An 8174-nucleotide genomic window follows, 5' to 3' on the forward strand; every position below is an offset into this window, starting at 1 on the left:
GTTTAGTTTCTTCAGCAGTAGGTTGTGTTGTCCTAGATAGTTTCTCTGGAAAGGGTGGAATTGCTTTAGGTTCATTTTCCTCTTTATCTTCCTCAACCTCCCTAGGTGGAGGCTAGCTATCTGGGAGAACCTTCCCAGATCACAAGTTAATCTCTTGAATCTCCACAACATAAGTTGGGCATGATGGTTCCCCACTATATACTTGCTGAGCCTGTCTGTTGTTCGGGTTCGGGTTCGGCTGGGCAGACATTTGGGTTACCTTGGTGGAGCGGGAGGCAACGGTTGTGGTTGAGTAGGTCGTGGAGGCAATAGAGCGAGAGGAGAGTTTTACTAGGGCCTCCACCCCTGATGAGATGCATTCCACTGAGGTTGCGATTGAGCATAGGATTGAAATGAATGAGTGGTTGGTTGGGCATGATATTGAGATGGAAAGGACCAAGGAGGAGGCGTGGACCAGGAAGGGGTATTAGAAGGGCCCCAAGAAGGTATGGAAGTGAATTTGTTGGGGTTGTAGTATCCCTAAGATGTCCCTTGCATCCCTTGCTAGTATGGTCTAGGTCCATGCGGTCTCCTTTGGTTCATGAAATAGAGTGGTTGAATGGCTCCTTTGGCCCCCTGGTATACAGCTTTAAGTTCGGGCAAGGAAGGACACTTATCTGTAGAACGGTCTTCTTCACAAACTCAACAAGCCTCTATAGATTTCAAAGGACATTCGTTCCTAGGATGCCTCCTGGTGCATCTAGGATAGAAGATGGTCAAAGCCCTCTCTACTTCTTCTTGTTTCCTTTTGATATGCAAGGTATCCATTTGCATGGCAAGAGTCTACAATATCTCACTTTTGAAGTCTTCCAGCATACTTCCGAGTTCACCTTTGATGGATGAATTGGAAGAAGAGGTACTTCCTATGGGTTGACCCCCCCTACCTCTCTTTCTGGATGCTCTAGAATGGTTTCTAAAGACAGTCTTTATGTCCTCATAAAGTAGTTGGTAGATGTCTCCCTCGGCTAGTAGATGGAGGGTGTCTAGAAGGTCTTTGAGGATTCCCCTGAGTAGAACCAAATTCAGAGATTCAGGGTCAAGTGTGCACCTGGCCCTTTTGTAACTAAGCTGGAACCTCTCTTCATAATCTTCCAAGGATTCATCCCTTCCCCTGGTCATTCAGAATATTTCTTCCTTGGTATCATTTGACCTACAATAGTCTCGATATTTTTTATTAAAGGCCTGCTGCATCTGAGCCCAAGTTGTGATGCTATTGCTAAGTAACCCCATGAACCTGCACAATGCTGCATCCTTGAGAGTAGAAGGGAATAGTTTCAACTTTTTCTCATCTTCTACATAGTCATAGGTTCGACAGATGACAACAAACTCAAACAAGAAGGTGTCAAGATCTTCTGTAGTCAAACCATGGAAATGAGGTAGGGTTGAAGGGCTTATATTCTTTATTTTGGTGTCCCCATTGATCTCCTTAATGGGAAAGGTACCCTCTATTATTTCTCCATTTCCCCTAGCATTTCTGTTTTCAGCCATTGGCTCAAGAGGGATGTTTTCTTCTTCTTCTTCCCCTATAGGTTCTTCAAATATCTCTGGTTGCTCACCTAAAGGTTCTTCTTGGTCACTGCCATTGAAGAAGAGAGAAGGTTGGCTATGTGATTTAGTGGGGGTGTTGGGCAAGAATTTTCCTAAATTATCTCTATTCCTATGAGGCATGAAAGGAAATATTTTTGGTTGGTTTTTGTTTTTCTTTTCACTGATTGTACCTGCAAAACTGAAATGGATTGAACAATACAAATTGCAACTAACTGAAATGAACTTTGCTGAAATTAAATTTGCAGAATTGTAAAGGAAAGCAAGGAAATGCAGGAATTGAAAGAAACAACTATTCTACTTTTTCTGAAATAAAATTTGTAGAATTGGAAAGGAAAGCAAGGAAATGCAGAAACTGAAAGAAACAACTATTCTACTTTTGCTGAAATAAACTACTTAGTAGAATGTTGCGATAGAAAATAGAAGAAAGCAGTAATCACAAAATACTCCAATGCTTCCTCGGCAATGGCACCAAAAAGATGGTGAGCACCAGTATTGCAGCAATAATCCTGCAACTCCTGGGATGCCTACTTTACTCTTATCAACCCGGTAGTTCATAACAAACTTGGAAGCGACGGTGTTGTATGCAAAAGTACTTGTTCTTACTGTAGGCTGTCACTTGGTCAGTTGGAGCAAGATCGCTGCGATCTCAAGCCAACTTCTATGGACTCCAGAAGAAGCTTTAGGTATGATGAAAGAAAGGAAAGCTTACTCTACAGAGGCTACTCTAATTGCAGAAAGGAAAAAGACTGAAATGTAAGGTAAACCCAGCAAACCCTACTTAACCAACTAATCCTACTTTTGTAGAAAGCACTATAAAAACCAAGAAATTAATGGCATTACCTAGTCAAGGAAGTAAACAATATCTACTCAAGCTATTTCTAGATGTAAATGAGCAAAAAGCATCTTTTTGGACTTTTATGTATTTTTATGTGAAATTGACATGCATGTATTTTATTGTGTTTGAACGTGGAAATGAATAGGTAGTGTTGAAGGGAAACTTTGGGGTTTGAGGAGATGTAGGATGGTGTGGATGGGTCCTAGGAGTTTTCGGGTGGCCTTCTGGAGGTTTTTCCCACAATCAACGTTCAAAAGAAAGCCTACAGAAAAATCTACAGGAGGACACAGGGGATCTACAGGATGTCTGTAGGAGGATGTCGAGAGTAGTTTTGAAGGTGTGAGAGTGGGTGGAAAGGGTAGATGAAGATTGGGATGATGTGTTAGGGTGCCTAGGGTTCACTAAGGATCACTAGGAGTGGGAACGATGGTCGAGAGAGAGGAAGAAATCCTATGGAAAAGTGCAAAAAACTAACGCTGATTGTTAGAAAATTATATATTACAGAGCAATGGAACACATAAAACACTGCAGAAATATAAACACAGAAAACGCATAAAACAAGAGAGACACAGATATACGTAGCTCACCTAGTTTGGTCTACGTCCATGGAGAAACAACCAGTGCTTCCTTTTATATTATCTAGCAAAGTGAAGAGATACAAGTACAATAGATCTGTTGTAACACCCTCTTCACTCTCAATCTCCTCTCTCTTCCTCACTCAGAATCTAGATATACATAGATACAATACAATTCCCTCATATATAGTGAGGGGTTGCCTTCTAGGGCAAAAAACCCTAAATTAAGCATAACTTCTACCGTCAGATCATCCACCTAATGAACAACCCAGATTTACTAGAAATTACTAGACTTTTACAAGGCAATTTTATATCTATTTTTAGCTTCGGGGGTACTGCCCCCGAACCCTCGCTGGGGGACCGCTAGCCCCCAAACCCCTATCCAGGGGGGATTTACCCCCCCAGACCCTCGCGGGGGGGACAAGTCCTCCTCACACCCCCCCCCCTGCGTGGATGGGTGTACAGTCTTCCTGGGGTATACATGCGGTTGAAACCTTTGAACACAGAAGATAATCAGGCCCCATACCTAACAATCTCCCACTTGGAGACTGATTATAGCAACTCCACCGCTGCTTAATTTGCTAGAAAATGACTCCACTTTGGACCTGGCTATTTCTCATCTTCTTCATCATACTTGAAGACCAATTGAAACTGAGCAGATTCTCAGTTTCTCCCTGGTTACAACTTTTGTTAACATATCTGCAGGATTCTGGCTAGTGTGTATCATTTCTAGCTTCAACTATCCATCTTCCAATGTTGACCTATGAAATGGTACTTGAGCTGTATATGTTTAGTCTTGGAATGAAATGCAGAGTTCTTTGCAAGATGTATGGCACTCTGGTTGTCACTGTATAACCTGCACAACTCCTGCTTAATGCCCAATTCCCAGAAACATTTGTAACCAAATCATTTCTTTACTAACCTCTATAGCAGCAACATACTCTGCTTCTATTGTTGAAAGTGCAACAACACTTTGCAGTTTTGAGACCCAACTGATATCTGTTCCACCTACAGTAAACACATATCCTGTAGTGCTCCTCCCCTTATCTCTATCACCTGCCATATCTGCATCAACATATCCCTATAGAGTAATGCTTGAACCACCAAAGCATAATGCTTGATTTGTGTACCTCTAAAATACCTAAGAATCCGCTTCACCGCCATCCAATGTTCTTTCCTGGATTGTTCACATACCTACTTACAACTCCCACTACATGTGAAATAATGGGCCTTCTGCAGACCATTGCATACATTAAGCTTCCAACTGCTGATGCATATGGAACTTTAGACATATGAGCCATTTCTTCCTGAGTCTTGGGACACACCTCCTTACTTAATTTGAAATGGCCGGCCAAAGGTATACTAACTGGTTTTGCATTTTGCATATTAAACCTTTTCAACACCTTTTCTATGTACTCGCTTTGAGACAATTTTAATTTGCGATTCTTCTTGTCTCTAGTTACTCTCATACCAAGGATTTGTTTTACAGCACCCAAATCCTTCATTGCAAATGAATTTGACAATTTTCTTTTGAGCACATTTATCTCCTGCATGTTAGAACCTGCAACAAGCATGTCATCTACATCCAATAACAATATAATATAGTTGCCATCATTTTGCCTTTTGAGATAAACACAATGATCAGAGTGATATCTAGTATAACCTTGTTCAGACATAAACCTATCAAATTTTAGACATGACTACCTTGGAGCCTTTTTTAATCCATACAAGCTCTTCTTCTACCTGCACACTAGTTTCTCCTTCCCTTTTACCTCATATCCTTGTGGCTGCTGCATATATATCTCTTCCTCCAAATCCGCATGGAGAAAAGTTGTCTTTACATCTCACTGCTCAAGATGCAAATCTTCAGCTACTACTAGACTTAAAATAGTTCTGATTGAAGTCATTTTAACAACAGGAGAAAATGTTTCATCAAAATCAATACCTTTCTTCTATGCAAACCCCTTCACCACAAGTCTAGCTTTGTAACTGTATTTTTCTCCATCTTCTTCCTTCAGCCTGTAAACCCATTTATTCTACAATGTCATTTTACCTGCGGGTAACCTGATTAAGTCCCAAGTCTGGTTATGTGCTAAGGAGTCCATCTCTTCTTTCATGTCTTGCTCCCACTTCTTCCTGGTTTCTACTTGCACTGCTTCTTCATAACATTCTGGTTCACCAGAATCAGTCAACAATACACAATATAATGAAGGAGAGTATCGTTCGGGGGGTCTACTTATCCTGGTAGATCTTCTATCACCACTTTCAGGTGTTTGAAGTGCTTGTTGCTGTTGTGGTTATTGTTCTGGCTGTTGATCATTATGATTTTCAGGCACCATCACTTTTCCTGTGATATCATCAAGCACTGTGTATTCTCTGTTTTCTTTTCCTTGTTTCTCTTCCTGCAACTGATTCTTATACAAGACCTTTTCACTGAATATTACATCTTTGCTCCTAATGATTTTGTGATTTTCATAATCATATAAGCGATAACCAAAATCATTAACACCATATCCAATAAAGGTACATTTCTTTGATTTTGCCTCAATCTTTGTTCTATTTTCTTTATTAATGTGGGCAAAGGCTTCACAACCAAAGTCTTTAAAAATGAGTAGTTTACCTTTTTACCTATCCATGCCTCCACTGGAATACCACCATCCAAGGAACTTGAAGGCCCTTTGTTTATTAGATAAAAAACAGTATCTACAACATCTGCCCAAAATTGTAAAGGCAATCTTGCATGCAATCTCATGCACCTTGCACGCTCCATGATTGTACCGTTCATCCTTTCTGACACACCATTTTCTTGTGGTGTTCCTAGAACTGTCTTCTCTCTGCAAATTCCATTCTCTGAATAGTACCTATCAAACTCTTTGCTGCAATATTCACCTCCATCTTCTGATTTGAGACGCTTCAACCTTTTCCCTGTCTCATTTTCAACCAAAGCTTTCCATTTCTTGATAGTATCAAATACATCATATTTATTTCAAATATAATAAATCCAGGTTTTTCTGGTTGCATCATCAATAAAAGTAACATAATAATGAGAGCCACCAAGAGATGATACCTAAGTGGGTCCCCATACATCTGTATGCACCAACTCTAATCTTTCACTCTTCTTTTCTTTCCCAACTCTAAGGAATCTAACTCTCTTCTGTTTTCCATAAACACAATTCTCATAGAATTTTAAATCAACATGCTTCAAACCTGGAAACAAATTTCTTGAGTGAAGAATCTGCATCCCCTTCTCACTCATGTGCCCGAGCCTATGATGCCATAATGCCATATCTTCTCCTGTAGAAGTTAAAGCATTAACATAATTAGAAATACCATTGCATAAATGCAATGTACCAACCTTTTCTCCTTTCGCTATTACCATGGATCCTTTAGTGACCTTCCAGGTTTTATCTGTGAAAGTAATTACGCAACCTTCACCTCCCAACTTCCTTGTTGAAATCAAATTTTTCTTCAGATTTGGAACATGCCTTACCTTCTTCAATAGCAACTGGTTTCCATTTTGCTATTTTATGAAAACTATACCCATTCCAACGATTTTACAGTGTCTATCATCACCCAATCAGACTTGTCCAAAATCTCCTTGAACATAATCATGAAAAATGTTTCTTATCAGGTGTGGCATGGAATGAGGCCCCTGAGTCTACCACCCAGGCATGAATAATATTTTCTAATGAAAGAATCAAAGCATCTTGCAACACATCACCTACTACATTCACTTCATGATTAGTTTCTTGCTGCTCATATCCTTCTTTTCCCTTCCGAGACTTGCAGTCTTTCTTTAGGTTTCCTTTCTTCCCACATTTCCAGCACACTATCCCCGATCTGGACTTGGATCTGCCTTTTCTTGACTTACTGCGATATCTAGAGCTCTTTCCTCTTTCCATTTTTCTTCCCCTAGACTCTGCAGTCAAAGCATTACCTGATGTCTCACCAAAGCTTTTCCATCACATTTCTTTGCTAAGGATTTCACCGACAACATCATCAAACTTTAAAGTACTAGATCCAGAGATATAGTTACTAATGGCCATAACTAAGCCATTCCAACTTTCTAGCAATGAGCACAGAAATAACAGAGCCCTAACATCATCATCAAAATTTACCCCTATAGAACTTAACTGACTTGTAACTGTATTAAAATCATTTAAATGGTCTGCAACAAATCCACCTTCTGACATATTCATATTAAATAAATGCTTCATAAGAAATACCTTATTTGAGACCGAGGGTTTTTCATATAGTTTGGCCAATGTCGATATTAAACCTTGTGTTGTCGTTTCCTTTGAAATATTAAATGCTATCGATGCCGCTAGGCACAGCCGTATTGTTCCAAGTGCCTTTCTGTCCAGAATATCCCATTCTGTGTCTACATACTCATCGGATTCTTTGTCTTTCCACTCAATGGTAGGTACAGATCTCTCTAATACAGAGAATCTTCCATCTGCATCTTCCACAACTGGTATTTTTGGCCATTGAATTTTTTGACCCTAAACCTACCATCTTCCACCATTGCTCCCACTTGAACCAATAACCCTTCTCTCCTGCGCGTTTATCAACCAAATAGACGTTTGGCTGCTCTGATACCAATTGTTAGAAAATTATGTATTACAGAGCAATGGAACACATAAAATATTGCACAAATATAAACACAAAAAACAAATAAAATAAGAGAGACACAGATATACGTGGTTCACCCAGTTTGGGCTACGTCCACGGAGAAACAACCAGTCCTTCCTTTTATATTATCTAGCAAACCGAAGAGATACAACCTACAACAAATCTGCTATAACACCCTCTTCGCTCTCAATCTCCTCTCTCTTCCTCACTCAGAATCCAGATATACATAGATGCAATACAATTCCCTCATATATAGTAAGTGGTTTCCTTCTAGGGAAAAAGCTCTAAATTAAACATGACTTCTATCGTCAGATCATCTGCCTAATGAACGCCCCAGATTGAGTAGAAATTACTAGACTTTTACAAGGCAATTTTATATCTATTTTTAGCTTCGAGGGTGTTTCCCCCAAATCCCCGCCAGGGGACCGCTGGCCCCTGGACCCCCTCGGGGGGAGAAATTCCCCCCCGCGTGGACGGGTGTACAGTCTTCTTGGGGTATACATCTGGCTGAAAGCTTTGAATGCAGAAGATAATCAGGCTCCACA

This window comes from Pinus tabuliformis, chromosome X, assembly GCF_031772625.1.
Source record: "Pinus tabuliformis cultivar Carrire ecotype Pingquan chromosome X, CPIR1, whole genome shotgun sequence".
NCBI lineage: Eukaryota > Viridiplantae > Streptophyta > Pinopsida > Pinales > Pinaceae > Pinus > Pinus tabuliformis.